This window comes from Aquarana catesbeiana, linkage group LG02 (assembly GCF_042186555.1).
Source record: "Aquarana catesbeiana isolate 2022-GZ linkage group LG02, ASM4218655v1, whole genome shotgun sequence".
Classification (NCBI taxonomy): Eukaryota; Metazoa; Chordata; class Amphibia; order Anura; family Ranidae; genus Aquarana; species Aquarana catesbeiana.
In genome coordinates, this window is record NC_133325.1 from 29,835,587 (window position 1) to 29,856,112 (window position 20,526).

Here is a 20,526-nt window from a genome sequence, read left to right on the forward strand (position 1 = left end):
AGTCCGCCCGGGAATAAGGCATGAAAGGAAAGTCTATTTCTGCAGGATGCAGAACCAAAACAGCCAGGTACATGAGCATTATTTTATGTCTATTTTTTAGCCTCTTAATTCTGCCTTTGGTATACTTTAAGGGCCCAGTGACATAGCTCCCAACTGTCCCTGATTTCAAGGGACTGTCCCTGATTTGGAGCAATGTCCCTCTGTCCCTCATTCCTCCTCATTTGTCCCTCATTTTGGTCTGATCTATATAGATGTATATAAAATGCACTTTTTATCTATTAAAACGTTTTTTTTTTCCAGCGCTAAACATTTCATCTGATTTCTAAACTGCTGCATTTGTAAATTCCAAAAGACAATATAAAGGAATAGTGGTGGTAAAAAAGCACTTGTGGGTTTAACCAATCTTGTTTTTTTGTACAATTCTCTTTTAACCACTTAAGGACCAGCCTCGTTTTGGAATTTAGGTGTTTACATGTTTAAAACTGTTTTTTTTTTTTCGCTAGAAAATTACGGTACTTAGAACCCCCAAACATTATATATTGTTTTTTTTTTCTAACACCCTAGAGAATAAAATGGTGGTCATTGCAATACTTTTTTTCACACCGTATTTGCGCAGCGGTCTTACAAGCGTGCTTTTTTTAAAAAAAAAATCACTCTTTTGAATAAAAAAATAAGACAGCAGTAAAGTTAGCCCATTTTTTTTATATAGTGAAAGATAATGTTACGCCGAGTAAATTGATACCCAACATGTCAAGCTTCAAAATTGCGCCCGCTCGTGGAATGGCGTCAAACTTTTCCCCTTTAAAAATCTCCATAGGCGGCGTTTAAAAAATTCTACAGGTTGCATATTTTGCGTTACAGAGGAGGTCTAGGGCTAGAATTATTGCTCTAACGATTGCAGCGATACCTCACATGTGTGGTTTGACATATGCGTTCGATTCTGCGCGCGAGCTTGTCGGGACGGGGGGGTTTTAAATTTTTTTTTTTTATTATTTATTTTACATGATTTTATTTATTTTTAATATATATCAAAGGGATCTGCGCTTAGGAATAAAAGACTGCTGCCTCCCTCTAGAAAAGTTCCACCAGGGTGAAACCTCAATGGAAATGTGTAAACGTGAAAAAAGGGAATTGGCGCTGTACTAATAAAAACATATAAGTGTATGTACCTGTGAATGTATGTTTACCACCAATTTACCATATCTGTGTATGACCATATGCATAGGGTATACAAACATCAAAAATCGAGTGATGCCTGCCCCGTGTTAAAAGTGACATGTACTTAAATAGTGCAAGAAAATAAAGAATAAGTGGTGAAGGTGTATGCACCATAAACAATCAATAATTGGATTGCATCAGCTGGTATGATGTCAAAACAACACTGTTGCAAGAAACAAACATATACGCTAAATAAACTGTGCAAAATGGTATCAAAAACCTTAAAAATGAAATATGTGCAATTACTATTGACTTGGTTAAATTGATGATAGGCAACTCCTATCCTCATATTGATTAGTGGTTCCAAATTAATAATAACTACTGCAGTAGGGAACAGACACAAAAGATACGCTCAGCATCTTTCTAAATTACTGTTCTGCTTTATTATGACGCAATTGAAGGTTTTTATACACATGATTACGTAGGTATCACATTAATATTACAATTGTACGTTTATGGTAACAAGGGGAGTTACATAGGCAGACTAATTCTAATCAGGACTCGAAAGAATGTAAACATTTACTGAAAACATTATTAGTGCTGTGTGCACAGTGAGGGCAGAGTGCAATACATACAAAATAGAATACAATTATATACAGAACTTACAAATTTCCATTACAGTCTCCCCTCTTTTGATCAATATTTTGATCACTAACCATACCTGCTATCACCTTTAACCTGTAACCACCACACGCTTAGGTAGAGGTAGTCCTGGCCAAAGAGGCAAAAAAAAAACTCCATTGTGGAGAAAATAATAGCTGAGCAACTTTTTCATTACAAAATGACCTTTCATTGTGAGAAACAAATGATTGATAAGACATATTTACACAGTACTGGCTGTACACTCCTGTGGCCAGAATGGCCTTCTAGCTGAATTGTGGGCATGCTGAATTATCAGCACATGTAAACACAGACAATTCTACATAAGATGGAAGACGTACAAAAGACAAATATGACTTCAACATGGCTAAACTACTTCTCAAATATATATATATCCCTTGCAATTAAAGTAATTGAATCAAAAAGTACCCTAGACTGTGATCACAAGAGGGAAACAAATCAAACGCAGAGATTTCTTTAATTTGGTCATTTTTGCAGTGTCTGGTGTGGATCCAGGTGACTTTTCCTTCAAGTTTTGCAAAAACTGTACATGAAATAGATGCTGTATTGAGTCTCCAAACATTTCCTTATATATAAATGTCTCTTAACAATCCACAAGTCACCTGGCTTTAGTTTTAGATCCTTCCAAACTTTTAGGATCTGGAATTGGGGAGAAAACACATAAATGAGTTTGTCAAAAACCTTAAAAGATCAGCAACATTCTCTGTGAGATCCAAATGGAGGACTTCAGCTGCTGAGACAAAATATAAGCAAGTAAAATGTGGAGAGTCTGGAACTCTATGCCATATATCATGGTCTTGTATATCACTACAGTCATTCTGGAACAAGATTTTTTCCATAATGTCTGATATTTGTAGCCGACCCATTGTACCTCATCCAGAACTAGCCATCTTGCACCTGAACATTCACAAATTTCTTCCCAAGTTCCGAGTAGTAATCATACAATTTTTATTAGCAGCAAAAATAACTATTACAAGGAAGTGGAATACCATTGATCCACCTAATCCTAGTGATGCCATCCTCACCCTGAACCGCCAATGCGAGATGGAGAAATTACTGGCAATCACAAACCTCAGTCTCACAGTATTTAGAGATAAATGGGAACCCTGGTTATCAAACCCTAACTGCACAGTCAAAATTTGAAAGTCCTTATGTTATGGTGACTGGCTCGCCCTATCCCTAACCCCCTCCCCCCCCCCCCTTTTTTTTTTTTTTCATTCCCCTTTCCTTTTTCATCTTGGCAAGCTTATCTTGCCTAATCATATCAATATTTAAGTCATTTACCCTCTGTACAGGAAAACTGATGCCTCCCATTACAGATTACGCCAGTATGTGGATTGTGTACCAACCAATGTATCCAACTACCCTGTTTCCAGTCTTGATCCTGTACCACCTCAAGTTACTTCAATATCGTTGTGACACTGATCGTAGTTGACGGTACTTCCACTCTTACCTGGACACAGTTTGTTCCCAGATGGGGTGCCCAGGATAGGTGGCAGTGCTTCAACTGTAAGATCAGTGTTGTTGTTACCTCCACAGTTCAAGTTTATGTTACTTTATTTAGCATGGTATACTGTGTGTGATCTTTTCACAAAAGATGTACTGTACAGAGTGTATCACATTTGTATTTGTTTGTACCCTTCTCTATAAAAACTCAATAAAAACTATTGAAATAAAAAAAAAAAATATATAAGCAAGTGAGTAACACACTCCCAAACAAAATCCCATAGGGAGAGAGTCCAATATCCCCCTTAGGGGCTTGATAAAATATAAGAAAACATTCAGGCAAAAGTTTTCTAGTTTCTTACTCTACTTTGTCCGATACATTGTAGAGAGTAGGGGGTGTAAAAATAAAACCTCAAAACTTCTAGTAAGGACTCTCCTATAAAAAATAATTTCCTCTGTTACTCTCTGTACTTTCTGCACTCTATATTTACAAACTACTTCTGATAACACGTTTTACTGTGGCCTTTGCAGTAGCATTTGCCACTGGACATCCAGAAAACATGTCCATACAGACAAAATGCATACTCGTAAGATCCTGACTTGGGCATCTGCATATATCTTTTTGTAATCTCTGGAAGGGATGTTCAGATTTTGGTAACACCTTTGGTAACAGGTAAAACAAGAAGTGGTATGTTATAAAAACAACTGTGGAGAACCCTGACTCTATCCCATGCTCATTTACTAAGGCAGCCATAACTGCTTGTGACTGATGACACGATCCACGTGTCGAGCTGGAGAGAAAAGAGTGGCTGGCAGACATAAATGATCACCTTTTCCAAAGTCCTGTTTCATAATAAGTTGCCCCCTGTGGACCACTTGTTCTTCTCGTTCTGGGGTCCTTAAAGTTGAATTATTAATCCCAGCTATACTGGGCCAGAACTAGGGTGGAATCTGTGAGTTGCACAGACCCATCAAGTGTCCGGGGCTGTAAATGCAGCATCCTTAGTCCCCTGGTCTGCTTCCATGTGTTAAAGTTAATATGGCTACCTCAGCAAGAACCTGGAGGGCTGAAAACAGCCAATCAAATTAACTTGGCATGCTTTATTGGTTTACCTGCCGAAGTAAAAACAAACTTCTGGCCCTTCAAATGGAACCAAAAGCTCTCTATATCTCGACTATCTATATAAATATACATACTTTTTATAGCTCACAGGCTTTTCTAAAACATGGAGCTCTGTTTCTTGAGCTAGGGAAAAAGGATCCAATGACTTTGAATACAGAGTATCCTTCTGGGTGATAAACTGCATACTCAAATCTACAAAAAATTTAATATCTGGACAACACCACAAAGGCTATAAATATCCATCATTGGCTTTCCTCTACCTCGACCAGGGCTTTTTCTTATCCCTGGATGCGGAGAAGGCGTTCGACAGGGTAGCCTGGGATTACATGGAGGAAACACTTTGTATAGTGGGTATACCGCCACGCCTCTTACAGATGATTCTTGCTCTGTATTCCTCCCCAACAGCAAAAATCAGAGTGAACGGTTGCCTGTCGGACGCCTTCTCCGTGTCTAACGGAACGAGACAGGGTTGTCCCCTCTCCCCCTTACTATTCATACTCACCATGGAACCTATGCTATGTAAACTCAGAGAAAACCCTGATATAAAGGGCTTAGAGATAAATCACAGAAACTATAAAGTAGCTGCTTACGCAGATGACATCTTACTATTTCTAACGGAACCTATAACCACCATCCCCAACCTGCTTAAGGACTTCTCTCTATTTAAATTACTCTCCAACCTACAAATACATTTTTTTACAAATCAAAGGCCCTGAATATAACCCTGCCAAATACACTGGTTACACAATGTAAGAACAACTTCCCATTCCAATGGGAATCCCAAACCATCACATATCTGGGCATTAAAATTCCTACCAACCTGACTGATCTATACGCTCAGAATTTTCAACCCACCTTAATGGCCATCCAAGGAGATCTGCATAAATGGCACACAGGCCCCTTTTCATGGCTTGGCAGGATAGCTATCTTAAAAATGAACGTACTACGTAGACTACTGTACCTGTTTCAGGCTATCCCCATCAAACTCCCCAAATCCTTCTTTGTTACCTACAAATGAATATGAAGGGCTTTTATCTGGTCCTCTAAAACACCCAGATTGAGTTGGGAGAGGCTGACACTCCTTAAATCGCAAGGAGGCTTAAATCTTCCTGATATTCAGAAATACCATTGGGCATGCCACTTGACTAGAATAGTTGACTGGCACTTACATGGAAGCAACAAGGACTGGATTCAGCTAGAGAATGCTTTCTCCCAAATCCCAGTGGCACACATACCCTGGCTTAATCCCTCGAGCATTCCTAAAGACCTTAAAACTCATCCCTTAATCAATGCTACAACACTGCAATTCAAGAATGCAAGTTCAAAATTAAACTTTAAACCCTTCCGCGGTCCCATGACTCCTCTAGAAAACAACCCAGATTTCCAACCGGACATCTCCTCACTCCCTTCATTGACAGACCCACCCAGACGACATATTAGGGTAAATCAATTGTTTCACAATGATAGATTGCTTTCACATCAAGCTATGACTTCTCAGTTACCAAATTATCAAATACCATTTTACAAGTACCTGCAAATTCGGCACTTTCTTCAACACTCTAATCCAAATCCTCAATGGTCCCGAGACCTCTCACCTTTCGAATCCATATGTAACAGCGAAGAACCGCAAAAACACTTAATATCGACGATATATGCACTCCTTTTCTCCTCACATAAAATAAAAGACGACAAGCTGGTCAAACAGTGGGAAACAGACCTCAAACTGGACTTAAGCACGGAGAAGTGGGATCGCATATACAACTATATACATAAAGGCACGATTAATGTATCAACACAAGAAAGCAGATTCAAAATATTTACAAAATGGTACAGAACACCAGACAAAATCCACACGTTCCACCCTAGTATCTCCCCTTTGTGTTGGAGATGCAATGCATCTCATGGGACCCTACTCCACATCTGGTGGGAATGCACCCTCATTCAACCATTCTGGACAGAAATACATCGATTAATCAGTCAGATCACAACTATCACACCTGACTTTACCCCAGCTCAATTTTTACTACACCACACGACAATTCCTAGATCGACATACAAAAATTCCTTAGTTCTTCATCTAATAAACACTGCTAACCAATGCATCCCAGTACATTGGAGAAGCACTTCCCCTCCACCAATCTCAGAATGGATATGCAAAGTTGACAAGACAGCTGAAATGGAAAACCTCATACACCAATCCCGAGACAAACCAATGAAATACTGGGAAATTTGGGCATGTTGGTTGCACTACAAAGAGAAACTAACAGATAGTGCTTCCAAAGGAATCTCTTCCCCCTTGTTACAAAGCACCACGTAGATCCTATTTCTACAAAAAAAAATAAAAAATCTCAGTCCTCCGCCTTCCTCATACCTTTCCCCACCCTTCCCTCAATTTCATATAACTCAATTACTTTACACCGAACATATCACTAAATGCAATACATACACTTTCTAATAATAAGACTTTTAAAGCTTCACAGGTTGAAATACATTAATTGATACCCATACATAGAATTCTAATACCTAAGCTCACGCTTACTTACCATCAGGCTCTTTCCCCCTAGACGAAGCTCCGATCTTACCTAATCCTTCACTACACATGTAGGTGTTCCCCCCTGACCACAGTTGGAACCCCTCTGGGGTGGTCAGAGAGGAGAACTAATATGGTCGGATAATATTCATACTTTTTACAGAGCCCATATCATGACCCTGATACCTCTGCCCGTTTTAAAACACGTTGTTTTTTCTATGATCTATACCACACACGTCTACAATATACTAAGACAGTTACGAATATGTTGATTTTCAAGAGTTCATTCTTCTTACGAAACTCTAGGAATTTATATTATCGTTACATACAACGTCGGATAGACTGTTGACATTTTGCATGTAATAGTGAATTATTGTAAAGTCATTGTATTTTAAGACTTCACTGTATTCCCTGTAAAATTGTAAACTTTCAATAAAATTTCTTTAAAAAAAAAAAAAACAAAATGTAATATCTGGGTCTTCAGGGAGTGTGTCCTGCACTGGGCTCACAGTAGCTGATTGCTACACCATCAATTTAACACATGTGTCTTTTCCTTTCTTTTGAATAAATGTACGCATTTTTCATTGTTAGATTTGTACATAAACAAACTCATATTTTAAACCTTTCATTAGACAAACATTTAGTTAGCTGTATATTTGCTGTGCAGAATGCGGGACCATTAAAAATTAAATGTTCGACCAAATCAATATCTAACTTTGTCTAATAGCACCTTTGCATAAAAGCTACAGCTCTGATATATCGGGGTGAACCCTTCATTACTGGGTCCAGCTACATAAATATATTACAATGGCTTGTTTTCTATCACGCTGTTTGTGTAAGAACTCCAGTTTCATGTTTCAAAAGACAACTTTTTCCTGGCAATATTATAATAAATGATAACAATACCCTGCGGTCATGGAGAGATGCCCATAAATCCAAAATATTCTTGCTTTTATACCACAGCACTTACAAGGAAAAGGGGCACATCATTTCACAATCCACACATTCTGCTTTGGATTTCAAAAATAAAAATAAATAAAAACAAAAGGATCAATAATCTGTATGATGGACCAGAAAGCATCAAAAACTATAAAACAGCTGGCTGCAGGTGGCATCTATCCTAACAGGGTGTGTGGACTTGATGTGATGGGTCTGTTATATTTGAATTGTATTTATTATTACTCTTACATCATGGACCGCACATCAAGTTGTTATCAAAAACCTTCAAATTTCATTTTTGTAGAAAAACTTCTTATGTATCCCATCCATCTTGGCTTTGTTAAATATTATGGCAGCTTTATTCCAAATAACAACCTCATCTTAATCTTTTTTTTTCTCTCAATAAGAGCTTATTGAATAAATGTAAAATTACAAAAATTGTTATCTTAATCTAAACTAATCCCATTTTTACAAATTTCCCCAATAACCTGGATTTCATTTCCAACCAAAGGTTGTCTAAACCAGTTTCAATATATCTATATTATTAATAAAATTGTTAAACTCATATTAGAAATGAATACTCATTATTACTGAATTTTACTTAATTTCCCTTTTTTAAATGCACTGTTTCCACTATCAAAGGATATTCAATTTGTGTAATACATGGTTAAATGTAACCTTCATTTTACTATGTTTGGAAAACAGATTCAAAATAATTGTGATCACATTGTTTACCATTAGATTATGTTTTGTCTAAAAAACTGGAATTGTCATGGTGTCCTTCCAGCTTATCACTGACCTCTCATCCCAGCCACATTTCTTTCATGAGAGCACAAAGGAGGGGGTCACATCTGCGTACATGACACACACAAGCAATAGAACTAAAGCTCCCAGCATTCGCACACACATACACCAATATCTCTCTAAAATCGCTTACATTTTTCCCATTTGTGCACAACATGTGCATATCATTCTCTCACTTTCTTTTAACTCTTTATTATTTCCCTGCCTAAATTCTGTTTTCTTTATTTTGTTCAGATATCCTTTATATCTAGCTTCTATGATCAGACGGGCAGCCAACGTGCTCATCCCATCTCCCCTCTCTGACAACATATAAAGTATTCTGTTTTACCTCTCATTTCTCTGTTTCTGACTCTAATAGTTGTAGTGCCTGATCCCAAATTCATCCCACAACTTAACATGAAAATGTCCCTTTCTGTCTAGTGTTAATGTCAGCCTTGATCCATCCTGCTCACATAGATAGCTGTTTCTCTAGCTGTTTACTCTGCATGATTCTTAGTCCCTGTGGATCTTTGGTAACCCAGTCACCCATTGTGGATCCCTGTCTACTCTAACCATTAATCTAGGGGCTCAGTATAGGCGGAACCGCACCTTCGGTTCATATATAGCGCTCCTCTTGCGCTGGGCATTTTTGAGGGTCTCTTACCCTTCATTCCCTTACTTAATTCAATGCCCATAATGACTGGCCAGTCTTCTCTCTTCTCTAGGTGTGCCTATACCCTCTTGCCTCTAAACTACTTTATCTAGCAGATGTACTACATATACCTGTGAACAGCACTATTCTTCCCTTTCTTATCTATAACACTCCGATGGACAATAGACAGGGACAACATAACATATAACCACCAATCAATACAGTTTGATTAAGGGGAGTAAAATAGGTACCCTTTGTCCCGAAAATGCCTTACCGATCAAGGAAGTCTGATAACTCAAATGTAAGCAAAAGGCTTACCTCAGCCGGCTGATTATCAGAAATTCCCGGATCGTCTCAAGCTCCTCGTTTCGGATACTCAGGGTCACCTGGAATCCCCTCCTAAGGCAAAGCTCGCCATGCTGACTTAGTTAAATTCATGATAGGCAACTCCTATCCTCTTATTGATTAGTGGTTCCAATTTAATAATAACTACTGCAGTAGGGAACAGATACAAAAGATACGCTCAGCATCTTTCTAAATTACTGTTCTGCTTTATTATGACGCAATTGAAGGTTTTTATACACATGATTACGTAGGTATCACATTAATATTACAATTGTACGTTTATGGTAACAAGGGGCGTTACATAGGCAGACTAATTCTAATCAAGACTCAAAAGAATGTAAACATGTACTGAAAACATTATTAGTGCCATGTGCACAGTGATGGCAGTGTGCAATACATACAAAATAGAATACAATTATATACAGAACTTACAAATTTCCATTACACTATATAACAAAATGTCCATATGAAGTGCAAACCACTGATACCCAAAAATATTTCTGGTAAGAATTAAAAAATAAAAATAAAAATAAAAATAAAAGCAGTGTTCATATAAAGTGACTTATTGCTTTCTTCAATAGATGACAAATCTTTAAAACTGTGCTGACAAAAAGTGACTGTGCTCCCCTTATGTGTTTCCACTCACCAGAGCGCTATCCCCCTACAGGGGTACAAGCGTGTAGAAAATGAAATGATCCCCGTCTCAGGATACGATAACGCCCTGGTCATCCACGGGCGGAGGAGAGGAGACTCCAATGTCTCACCTCTGCTGCGTGATTCCCGGCCGGGTAACCGCATATGTGTGTATTGGGAGAGAGATTTTGCCAGTGTCAACACCTGAAGACAGCCAAACTAAATTACACTATGTGGATCGCTCTTTCCTCTCTCCCAATACACACATATGCAGTTACCCGGCCGGGAGTCACGCAGCAGAGGTGAGCCATTGGAGTCTCCTCTCCTCCGCCCGTGGATGACCAGGGCGTTATCGTATCCTGAGACGGGGATCATTTCATTTTCTACACGCTTGTACCCCTGTAGGGGGATAGCGCTCTGGTGAGTGGAAACACATAAGGGGAGCACAGTCACTTTTTGTCAGCACAGTTTTGAAGATTTGTCATCTATTGAAGAAAGCAATAAGTCACTTTATATGAACACTGCTTTTATTTTTATTTTTATTTTTTTAATTCTTACCAGAAATATTTTTGGGTATCAGTGGTTTGCACTTCATATGGACATTTTGTTATATAGTAATTGCACATATTTCATTTTTAAGGTTTTTGATACCATTTTGCACAGTTTATTTAGCGTATATGTTTGTTTCTTGCAACACTGTTGTTTTAACATATTACCAGCTGATGCGATCCAATTATTGATTTTTTATGGTGCATACACCTTCACCACTTATTCTTTATTTTCTTGCACTATTTAAGTACATGTCACTTTTAACACGGGGCAGGCATCACTCGATTTTTGATGTTTGTATGCTTTTTTCACGTTTACACATTTTTATTTATTTTTACACTGTTTAAAAAAAAATAAAAAAATTGTGTCACTTTTATTCCTATTACAAGGAATGTAAACATCCCTTGTAATAGAAAAAAGCATGACAGGACCTCTTAAATATGAGATCTGGGGTCAAAAAGACCTCACATCTCATATTTAAACTAAAATGCAATTAAAAAAAAAAAAAGTCATTTAAAAAAATGACATTGAAAAAAATGTGCCTTTAAGACGTATGGGCAGAAGTGACAATTTGACGTCGCTTCTGCCCAGCAGTGTCATGGAGACGAGTGGGCGCCATCTTAGCCTCACTCGTCTCCAGGCACAGCAGGGAGACAGACGCAATCGCCTCCGCCGCCCTGGCTCCGGTAAGCTGCGGAGGGCACCGGGTCGCAGCGGGAGGGGGGCCCTCTCCCGCCACCGAAAAAGTGATCTTGTGGCAAATCCGCCGCAGAGACCACTTTTATCTGAAAGCCGGCCGCCGCATGAAAACGGGGATACCAGGGTTACGGCAAACTTTGGACGTACATCGGCGTGCGGCGGTCGGCAAGTGGTTAAAGTGGAGTTCCACCCACTTTTACAACTCTTCAGCATCCCTCACTAAACTGTGCACTGTAAACGAATTGGATATTTAAAAAAAAAAAAATTCTCAGCACCTACTGTATATCTGCTGTATTCATTTTTCACTTCCTCCTCCCTGGTCGCGGCCCATCGCATCATTTCCTGTTTGCAATGCCTTCTGGGAAGGGGCGGCAACTTCCTCTGACACTGCCGTTGATATGGAAACCTGACCTGAAACCTATTACACTGCTTGCGCTGCACTGAGCATGTGCGAGATCTGCAAGGATGAGATCCAGGAAGAAATACAGTCTGGCTTCAGATGCCCACACTTAAGATGGCCACGGCCTGCTGTAAGTTTATAAGATAACAAACTACTCCTATAAACTAACAAAACAGACCTTAGTTTACAGACTAACTTTACTAGAATACATTAAGCTTGTGTATTATAGGGGTATTTTTATTTAAAAAGTATAATTTTGGCCGGAACACCACTTTAAGGGGGCGTGACAGGGGGTGTGTCTTATGCTTGCATACTTTTGCTGCTAGGTGTCCCTCATTCCCATCTCAAAAAGTTGGGAGGTATGAAGTTACATCTTATGTGCGTTAATGCCCGCTGAGTTAAGACAGCCCAGTCGTCCCAATAATGATCCAAAAAAAGATGATACATTACTTTTATTACTGCGTTACCCTGTGGTGTGCTGCAATGCTGGTGCATTGGGGTGTACTTCAGAGCAAATCGCACTGTGGTGCATCAACATGCATAACAGCCCAAAGGATAAGTGCACATTCACAAAGGTGCACCTATCATATTTGGGGAAGAGACTAGGGTAGTAATTCACATACTTTGTAGAATGTGTGCAGTCCCTAAACAAAATATATATACAATTTAATAAATTGTCGGCCAACAAACACGAACGTAGTGACGTACTACGTGGAATTTCAGCTCTTGAGCGCCACCCTTTGGGCACCTTCTGCTAATGTCGTGTTTAGTGAGCACTGATTCTGAGCATGCGTGTTTGTACTTTGGACTTTTGTGTGACGGACTTGTGTACACACGATAGAAAAATCTGACAACAAACCGCTGTCCGCCGAAAATTTACTAACCTGCCATCCAACATTTGTTGGCGGAAACTTGGACAACAATCGTCTGATGGAGCGTACTAACAATTTTAGGCAAACAGTCTCTCATCACACAATTCCCTGCCAAAAATCTGATCGTATGTACAAGTCTTTAGTCCGTAGGGTTCAATATTGACTTGGCTCACCCTTTGCAGCTATAACAGCTTCAACTCCTCTGGGAAGGCCGTCCACAAGGTTTAGGAGTGTGTCTATGGGAATGTTTGACCATTCTTCCAGAAGCCCATTTTTGATGTTGGACGAGAAGGCCTGGCTCGCAGTCTCCGCTCTAATTCCTCCCAAAGATGTTCTATCAGGTTTAGGTCAGGACTCTGTGCAGGCCAGTCAAGTTCCTCCACCCCAAACTCGCTCATCCGTGTCTTTATGGACCAGTTTGACTTGTCCACATTATATTAAAGTAGAACATCACCCATTTTTTAAAATAAATTAGAAGTCAATAGCTTTCCCATCGTTTTCTGTCCCTGGTGGGCACCAATTACTAAAATAGGAACTGAGGGGTATCTCACTAATAATTCACAGATATTCATAAAAACAGACACATTTTTCAACCTTTCCCCAATCATATATAATAATGATATATAGATTGTAAAAAGCGCAACGTAAATTAATTTAGATTATGCTGTTAAAGCGGAGGTCTGCCCACCCCTGCAAAAATTAAAAGCCAGCAGCTACACATACTGCAGCTGCTGACTTTTAAAAATAGGACACTTTCCTGTCCCGGAGTCCAGCGATGTGGGCACCACAGCTGATGTTTCCATACGGCTTCACGCTGGGAACCCTACTGCACATGCGCAAGGCTCCGCTCCTCTCTCCTACTGTCCTGGCAGCGGGGGAAGGAGGAGGCAGGAGAAGGGGGCAGAGCTGCTGTCGAGATCTCCCGGAAGTGGAGGGAAGTATATAAGGTGAGGGCACAACCGGTAGAGGGAGCACAAGGAATCTGATAATATACACAGTGGTGGATGTTTGTAAAGAGACTGTTTTTCATCTATATTCATCTGATTTGTTGTATCATCTTCTCAATATACAGTATATAGTGGATTGGCACATTGATTTTCACTATATTTATACATATAATGACACTTTATGGATTAATATGTTTGATTTGGCACTTTGCACTTTATTTGTATATTGATTGCACATTATATCCTTATGGGATATTCTTATGTAGTTTAGCCCTGCACTTATCTTTTACAACTCAATATTGAACCCTACGGACTAAGACTGGGACTGGGATTAAAGCAGCTGTCTACCACTGGGCATTTTTTTTCCCCCCTGCAATGTAAAGCCATAATCTGCTAGTATGCATCGAATACTAGCACATTATGTAAAACTTACCTTAAAACAAAGCTGCAGCCGCTTCCATCATCACTCGTCTTGCTTCCACGTTCACGCGGGAGCCGCCATCCATGGCACAGGGCTCGGAAGGAACTGCACGGGTGGCCCTTCCTTCAGAGCGCATGCGCCAGAGAAGTCACTGGCTGCATGTAATGTAAATATCTTCTAAACGGCGCACGTTTAAGAGATAGTTACAATACCTATAGGTAAGCCTTATTATAGGCTCACCTATAGGTAAAAGGCAGCAAAGGAAGTTTACTTTCTCTTTAAAATTCATGTGCGTGTAAAGGCAGGCGCCACAATACTTTTGGTAATATAGTATATAAAATTAAATAAAATATAAATAAAGAAAGGTAAGTGACCCAAAAGATTGGAATTCATATATTAATTACTATTATTATAGGTATTAAAAATTAATCATAAAAAAAATGACATTAAAATTAAATAAAATATAAATAAAGAAAGATATGTAAAATAAAACATTAGAATTCATATATTAACCACTTCAGCCCCGGAAGATTTTACCCCCTTCCTGACCAGAGCATTTTTTGCGATTCGGTACTGCCTTTCTTTAGCTGACAATTGTGCGGTCGTGTGACGTTGTACCCAAATAAAATTGACGTCCTTTTTTTATCACAAATAGAGCTTTCTTTTGGTGGTATTTGATCACCTCTGCAGTTTTTATTTTTTGCGCTATAAACAAAAAAAGAGCGACGATTTTGAAAAAAAAGCAATATTTTTTTACTTTTTGCTATAATAAATACCCCCCCCCCCCAAAAAAAAAAAATATAAAAAAACAAATTTCTTTCTCAGTTTAGGCCGATACGTATTCTACTACATATTTTTGTTAAAAAAAAAAGTGCAATAATAGTATATTGATTGGTTTGTGCAAAAGTTATAGCGTGTTAAAGTTAAATAGTGGATAGATTTATGGCATTTTTATTATTAATTTTTTTTTTTTTATTATTAGTAATGGCGGCGATCTGCGATTTTTATCATGACTGCGACATTATGGCGGACACATCGGACACTTTTGACACTATTTTGGGACCATTGTCATTTATACAGCGATCAGTGCTATATAAATTCACTGATTCCTGTGTAAATGACACTGGCAGGGAAGGGGTTAAACACTAGGGGGCGATCAAGGGGTTAAGTGTGTCCTAGGGAGTGATTCTAACTGTGGGGGGGGGGCTTCCACTGACATGACGGCGATCACTGCTCCCGATCACAGGGAGCGGTAGATCTCTGTCATGTCACTAGGCAAAACGGGGAAATGCCTTGTTTACATAGGCATCACCCCGTTCTACCTCTCCACACCGCAATTGCGGGCCGCCAGCGAAAATTGAGTTCCCCGGAACCCGCAGACACGCTTCCCTGGCATGCAGCGGGCGCGCATGCTCCCGATAGGTGGCAAATTTAAAGGGACGTACAGGTATGCCCATTTGCCTGCCTGTGCCATTCTGCCGACACACATCTCTGTGCGGCGGTCAGCAAGCGGTTAAATATGAATTCCACAAGGGCGAGTTCAGAGGGTGGTGATAAATGGGGAGTACTCGGAATGGTCAGGGGTGGGTAGTGGGGTCCCCCAGGGTTCTGTGCTGGGACCAATCCTATTTAATTTGTTCATAAATGACCTGGAGGATGGGATAAACAGTTCAATCTCTGTATTTGCAGACTATACTAAGCTAAGCAGTGCAATAACTTCTCCGCAGGATGTGGAAATCTTGTAAAAAGACCTGAACAAATGAATGGGGTGGACAACTACATGGCAAATGAGGTTCAATGTAGAAAAATGTAAAATAATGCATTTGGGTGGCAAAAATATGAATGCAATCTATACACTGGGGGGAGAACCTCTGGGGGAATCTAGGATGGAAAAGGACCTGGGGGTCCTAGTAGATGATAGGCTCAGCAATGGCATGCAATGCCAAGCTGCTGCTAACAAAGCAAACAGAATATTGGCATGCATTAAAAGGGGGATCAACTCCAGAGATAAAACGATAATTCTCCTGCTCTACAAGACTCTGGTCTGGCTGCACCTGGAGTATGCTGTCCAGTTCTGGGCACCAGTCCTCAGGAGGGACGTACTGGAAATGGAGCGAGTACAAAGAAGGGCAACAAAGCTAATAAAGGGTCTGGAGGATCTTAGTTATGAGGAAAGGTTGTGAGCTCTGAACTTATTCTCTCTGGAGAAGAGACGCTTGAGAGGGGATATGATTTCAATATACAAATACTGTACTGGTGACCCCACAATAGGGATAAAACTTTTTCACAGAAGAGAGTTTAATAAGACTCGTGGCCACTCATTACAATTAGAAGAAAAGAGGTTTAACCTTAAACTACGTAGAGGGTTCTTTACTGTAATGCCCGTACACACGGTCGGATGTTCCGACGGAAAATGTGTGATAGGACCTTGTTGTCAGAAATTCCGATCATGTGTACACAAATCCGATGCACAAAGTGCCACGCATGCTCAGAATAAATTAAGAGATGAAAGCTATTGGCTACTGCCCCGTTTATAGTCCCGGCGTACGTGTTTTACGTCACCGCGTTCAGAACGATCGGATTTTCCGACAACTTTGTGTGACCGTGTGTATGCAAGACAAGTTTGAGCCAACATCCGTCGGAAAAAATCCATGGATTTTGTTGTCGGAATGTCCGATCAAAGTCCGACCGTGTGTACGGGGCATTAGAGCAGCAAGGATGTGGAATTCTCTTCCACAGGCGGTGGTCTTAGCGGGGAGCATTGATAGATAAGCACCTGAATGACCGCAATATACAGGGATATACAATGTAATACTGACATATAATCACACACATAGGTTGGACTTGTGTCTTTTTTCAACCTCACCTACTATGTAACTATGTAAATGCTATTATTATAGGTATTAAATAATAATAATAATAATAATAATAATAATAATAATAATACAAAAAAATGAACATTAAAATTAAATAAAATAATAAATATAAAAGTAAATAAAATATAAATAAAGAAAGGTATGGGAAATAAAACATTGAAATTCATATATTAAATGCTATTATTATTATTATTATTATTATTATTGGTATTAAATAATAATAATAATAATAATAATAATAATAACATTTCAATAAAATAATAAATATAAAATTAAATAAAATATAAATAAAGAAAGGTATGTGAAATAAAACATTGGAATTCATTTATGAAATAGTAATATTATAGGTAGTAAAAAAAAAATTAATTAAAAAAAAAAAAATATATATATATATATCGCCCACCACCTTTAGGTTAGTTAGGATAAGTGTTAGGTAAATTGCCAGTGCCTTACCCTGTTTGTTGGCCTGGTTGGTTAATTCGGTTGGGAGATTTGACAGAGTAGAAAGGGGGTGTGATCACCTGCATTCTATCCTGAGAGATACCCTATCCGACCAGTGAAAAGTTCTGGAAGGAAGGTGGGCTGGAGACAAGGGTGCAGGCAGTTTGTATGCACAGCCCTGGACCAATCATTAATTTGAGTGGGCAGGGGCGGGACACACATATAAACTGGGGGTCACATGCTCCCGAAAAAGTTTTTGGACAGAGAGAGAGAGGAAAGATGTAACCAGCAAGGTGCAGGCTTGAAGGCCTGGAGGTGCGGGGGGGGCCTCCAGCGATGGATAGCAGGAACTAAGCCGGAAGGCCTGAGGGTTCAGAGACCTCAGTGCTGGATGGTTCAACAACACTAAATCCACTAAAAGAAACTCCGGGAGAAGTGGACCAGACATCCCGGCTGGGATGATTCTAGCCATGCGGAGCGGGAAGTAGCTGCTAACAGGATGGAGTAGACAGGGATGTTATCCGGACTTTCCTAAACTGACCTGGGGAGGATCACAGGAGGCAAGATGGGCAGGTGAGGCCTGGGACTTCCAACATCCACATACCAAGGTGCTTTTCAGAGGGGCATCGGTCAGTTCACTAAGGGAAAGGGATTTAGCTACTCTAAGGAATCAGAGGCTAATGCCGCGTACACACGGTCGGACTTTTCGTCTACAAAAGTCCGACAGCCTGTCCGACAGACTTCCTGCGGACTTTCGGCGGACTTGCAGCAGACTTTCTAACGAACGGACTTGCCTACACACGACCACACAAAAGTCCGACGGATTCGTACGTGATGACGTACACCGGACTAAAATAAGGAAGTTCATAGCCAGTAGCCAATAGCTGCCCTAGCGTGGGTTTTTGTCTGTCGGACTAGCACACAGACGAGCGGATTTCGGGGTCCGTCGTAGTTACGACGTAAAGATTTGAAGCATGTTTCAAATCTAAAGTCCGTCGGATTTGAGGCTGAAAAAGTCTGCTGAAAGTCCGGAGAAGCCCACACACGATCGGATTACCAGCCAGCTTTAGTCCGTCGGCGTCCGTTGGACTTTTGTAGACGAAAAGTCCGACCGTGTGTACGCGGCATAAGAGGCAACTCATATTTCCCAGGGAGATTATGGATCACACTACAAGGAAAAGAAAAGTTAAGTTTAAATGTTACTAAACTGTCTGCTGATGTGATTCGTGCAGGGGTGGAAGAACGGAATTGGTTAACAGAAAGGTATGAACACACCCAGCAGCTCCCATGGGAGTAGTGTGCTACATATATATATATATAAAGAAAGGTATGAGAAATAAAACATTGGAATTGATATTTTAAACACTATTATTATAGGCACTGACCCCATACAGTTACCAGAGTACAATGGGCCTTACACATACAGCAGTGCTGGATTCTGGTCCATTCTCTCTGAGCTGCACTAATCAGCGGAGCTTCCTACAAACATGCAGTACAGGAGTTGAGCTGTGCCAGTCCTGCACATGTCCCGGATGTCCTCTACATACCAGGTTGCTGGAACATGGACTTACATGGCCGGCGGTGGTTCATCCTCAGACTCTTCTGTTCAGATATCACAAATCCCCGCCACTTTCTGGTCTCTGCTCCCCGCCTGTCACGCCTCTGTTCAGACAAGTCAGACAGGAAATATTCTGCAGAAAACATCTGAACGATCGTGGGTGGACTCAGAGAGGATCTCTGGGAGTTTCTTCTTTGGAGGAAGGCCAATTCCCAGCCCTGACAACCCCAAACAATGTCACCAACAAACAACCGGCCCGGGAATAACGTTTCTAGAGCTTCTCCCGGCACAGCCGCCGGTGTCTTTACACTTTAAACTTCTTACTTGGTTTCACTTTCACTTTACTCCGGACGACCGTCATGTAACTCGGGCGTTCCTCTACACCAGCCTTTATTAACCACTTCAATACCAGGCACTTATCTCTCCTTCCTGCCCAGACCAATTTTCAGCTTTCAGCGCTGTCACTCTCTGAATGACAATTGCGCAGTCACGCTACACTGTACCCAAATGACATTGTTATCGTTTTTTTTCACACAGATAGTTTTTTTTTGGTATTTAATTGCTGCTGGGTTTTTTATTTTTGCTAAATAAAACAAAAAAAGACAGACAATTTTGAAAAAACAAAACTTTCATAGTTTGTTATAAAATTTTGAAAACAGGTCATTTTTCTCCTTCATTGATGTGTGTTAATGAGACTGCATTGATCGGCACTGATAGGCGGCACTGATAGGTGGCACTGAAGGACACTAATAGGTGGCACTGATGAGCATTTGCAGGCACTGGTAGGTGGCACTGATGGGCACTGATCACTGATGGGTGGCACTGGTAGGTGGCACTCATTGGTGGCAATGATGAGCACTGGTAGGTGTCACTGATAGGCAACACTGATTATGAGTCACTGATGGGCATTAATTGGCAGCACTGATGGGCATTGATGGGTGGCACTGTGGGCACTGGTAGGTGGCACTGGTGGGTACTGATAGGTGGCACTGGTAGGTGGCACAGTGGGCACTGATAAGTTGTGCTGATGGGCACTGCTAAGGCAGCACTGATAGGTGACACTTAAAGGCACTGATAGGTGGCACTGATGGGCACTGGTAGGTGACACTAATAGGCAGCACTGATCTGTGGCACTGATTATGAGACACTGATGGGCATTAATTGGCAGTACTGGTGGGCATTGATGGGTGGTACTGTGGGCACTGGTAGGTGGTACTGTGGGCACTGGTAGGTGGCACTGGTGGGTACTGGTAGGTGGCACAGTGCGCACTGATAAGCTGTGCTGATGGGCACTGATAGGTGGCACTGATGGGCACTGATAGGTGGCACTGATGATGGGCACTGATGGGTGGCACTGATGATCACTGATGGGCACTGGTAGGTGACACTGATAGGCAGCACTGATCTGTGACACTGATTATGAGACACTGATGGGTCATTAATTGGCAGTACTGGTGGGCATTGATGGGTGGC

The 20,526-nt window shown here is 40.5% G+C and overlaps 1 protein-coding gene across 5 annotated transcripts in view; it reads right to left on the minus strand.

Annotated features, from left to right (window-relative positions):
• The window catches only part of LOC141126750 (uncharacterized), a 57,308-nt gene extending 37,907 nt beyond the window's left edge, over positions 1 to 19,401 (minus strand). For 2 of the 5 annotated variants that reach the window (XM_073612719.1, XM_073612715.1), the window contains exon 1: positions 19,067 to 19,401. The gene's annotated coding sequence lies outside the window, so the exon portion shown is untranslated. Of the gene's footprint in view, positions 1 to 18,919; positions 19,014 to 19,042 lie in introns of those variants that run through there. The other 3 variants (XM_073612716.1, XM_073612720.1, XM_073612718.1) reach the window with 3 other exon arrangements.
• Between the last annotated feature and the right edge of the window lie 1,125 nt (positions 19,402 to 20,526).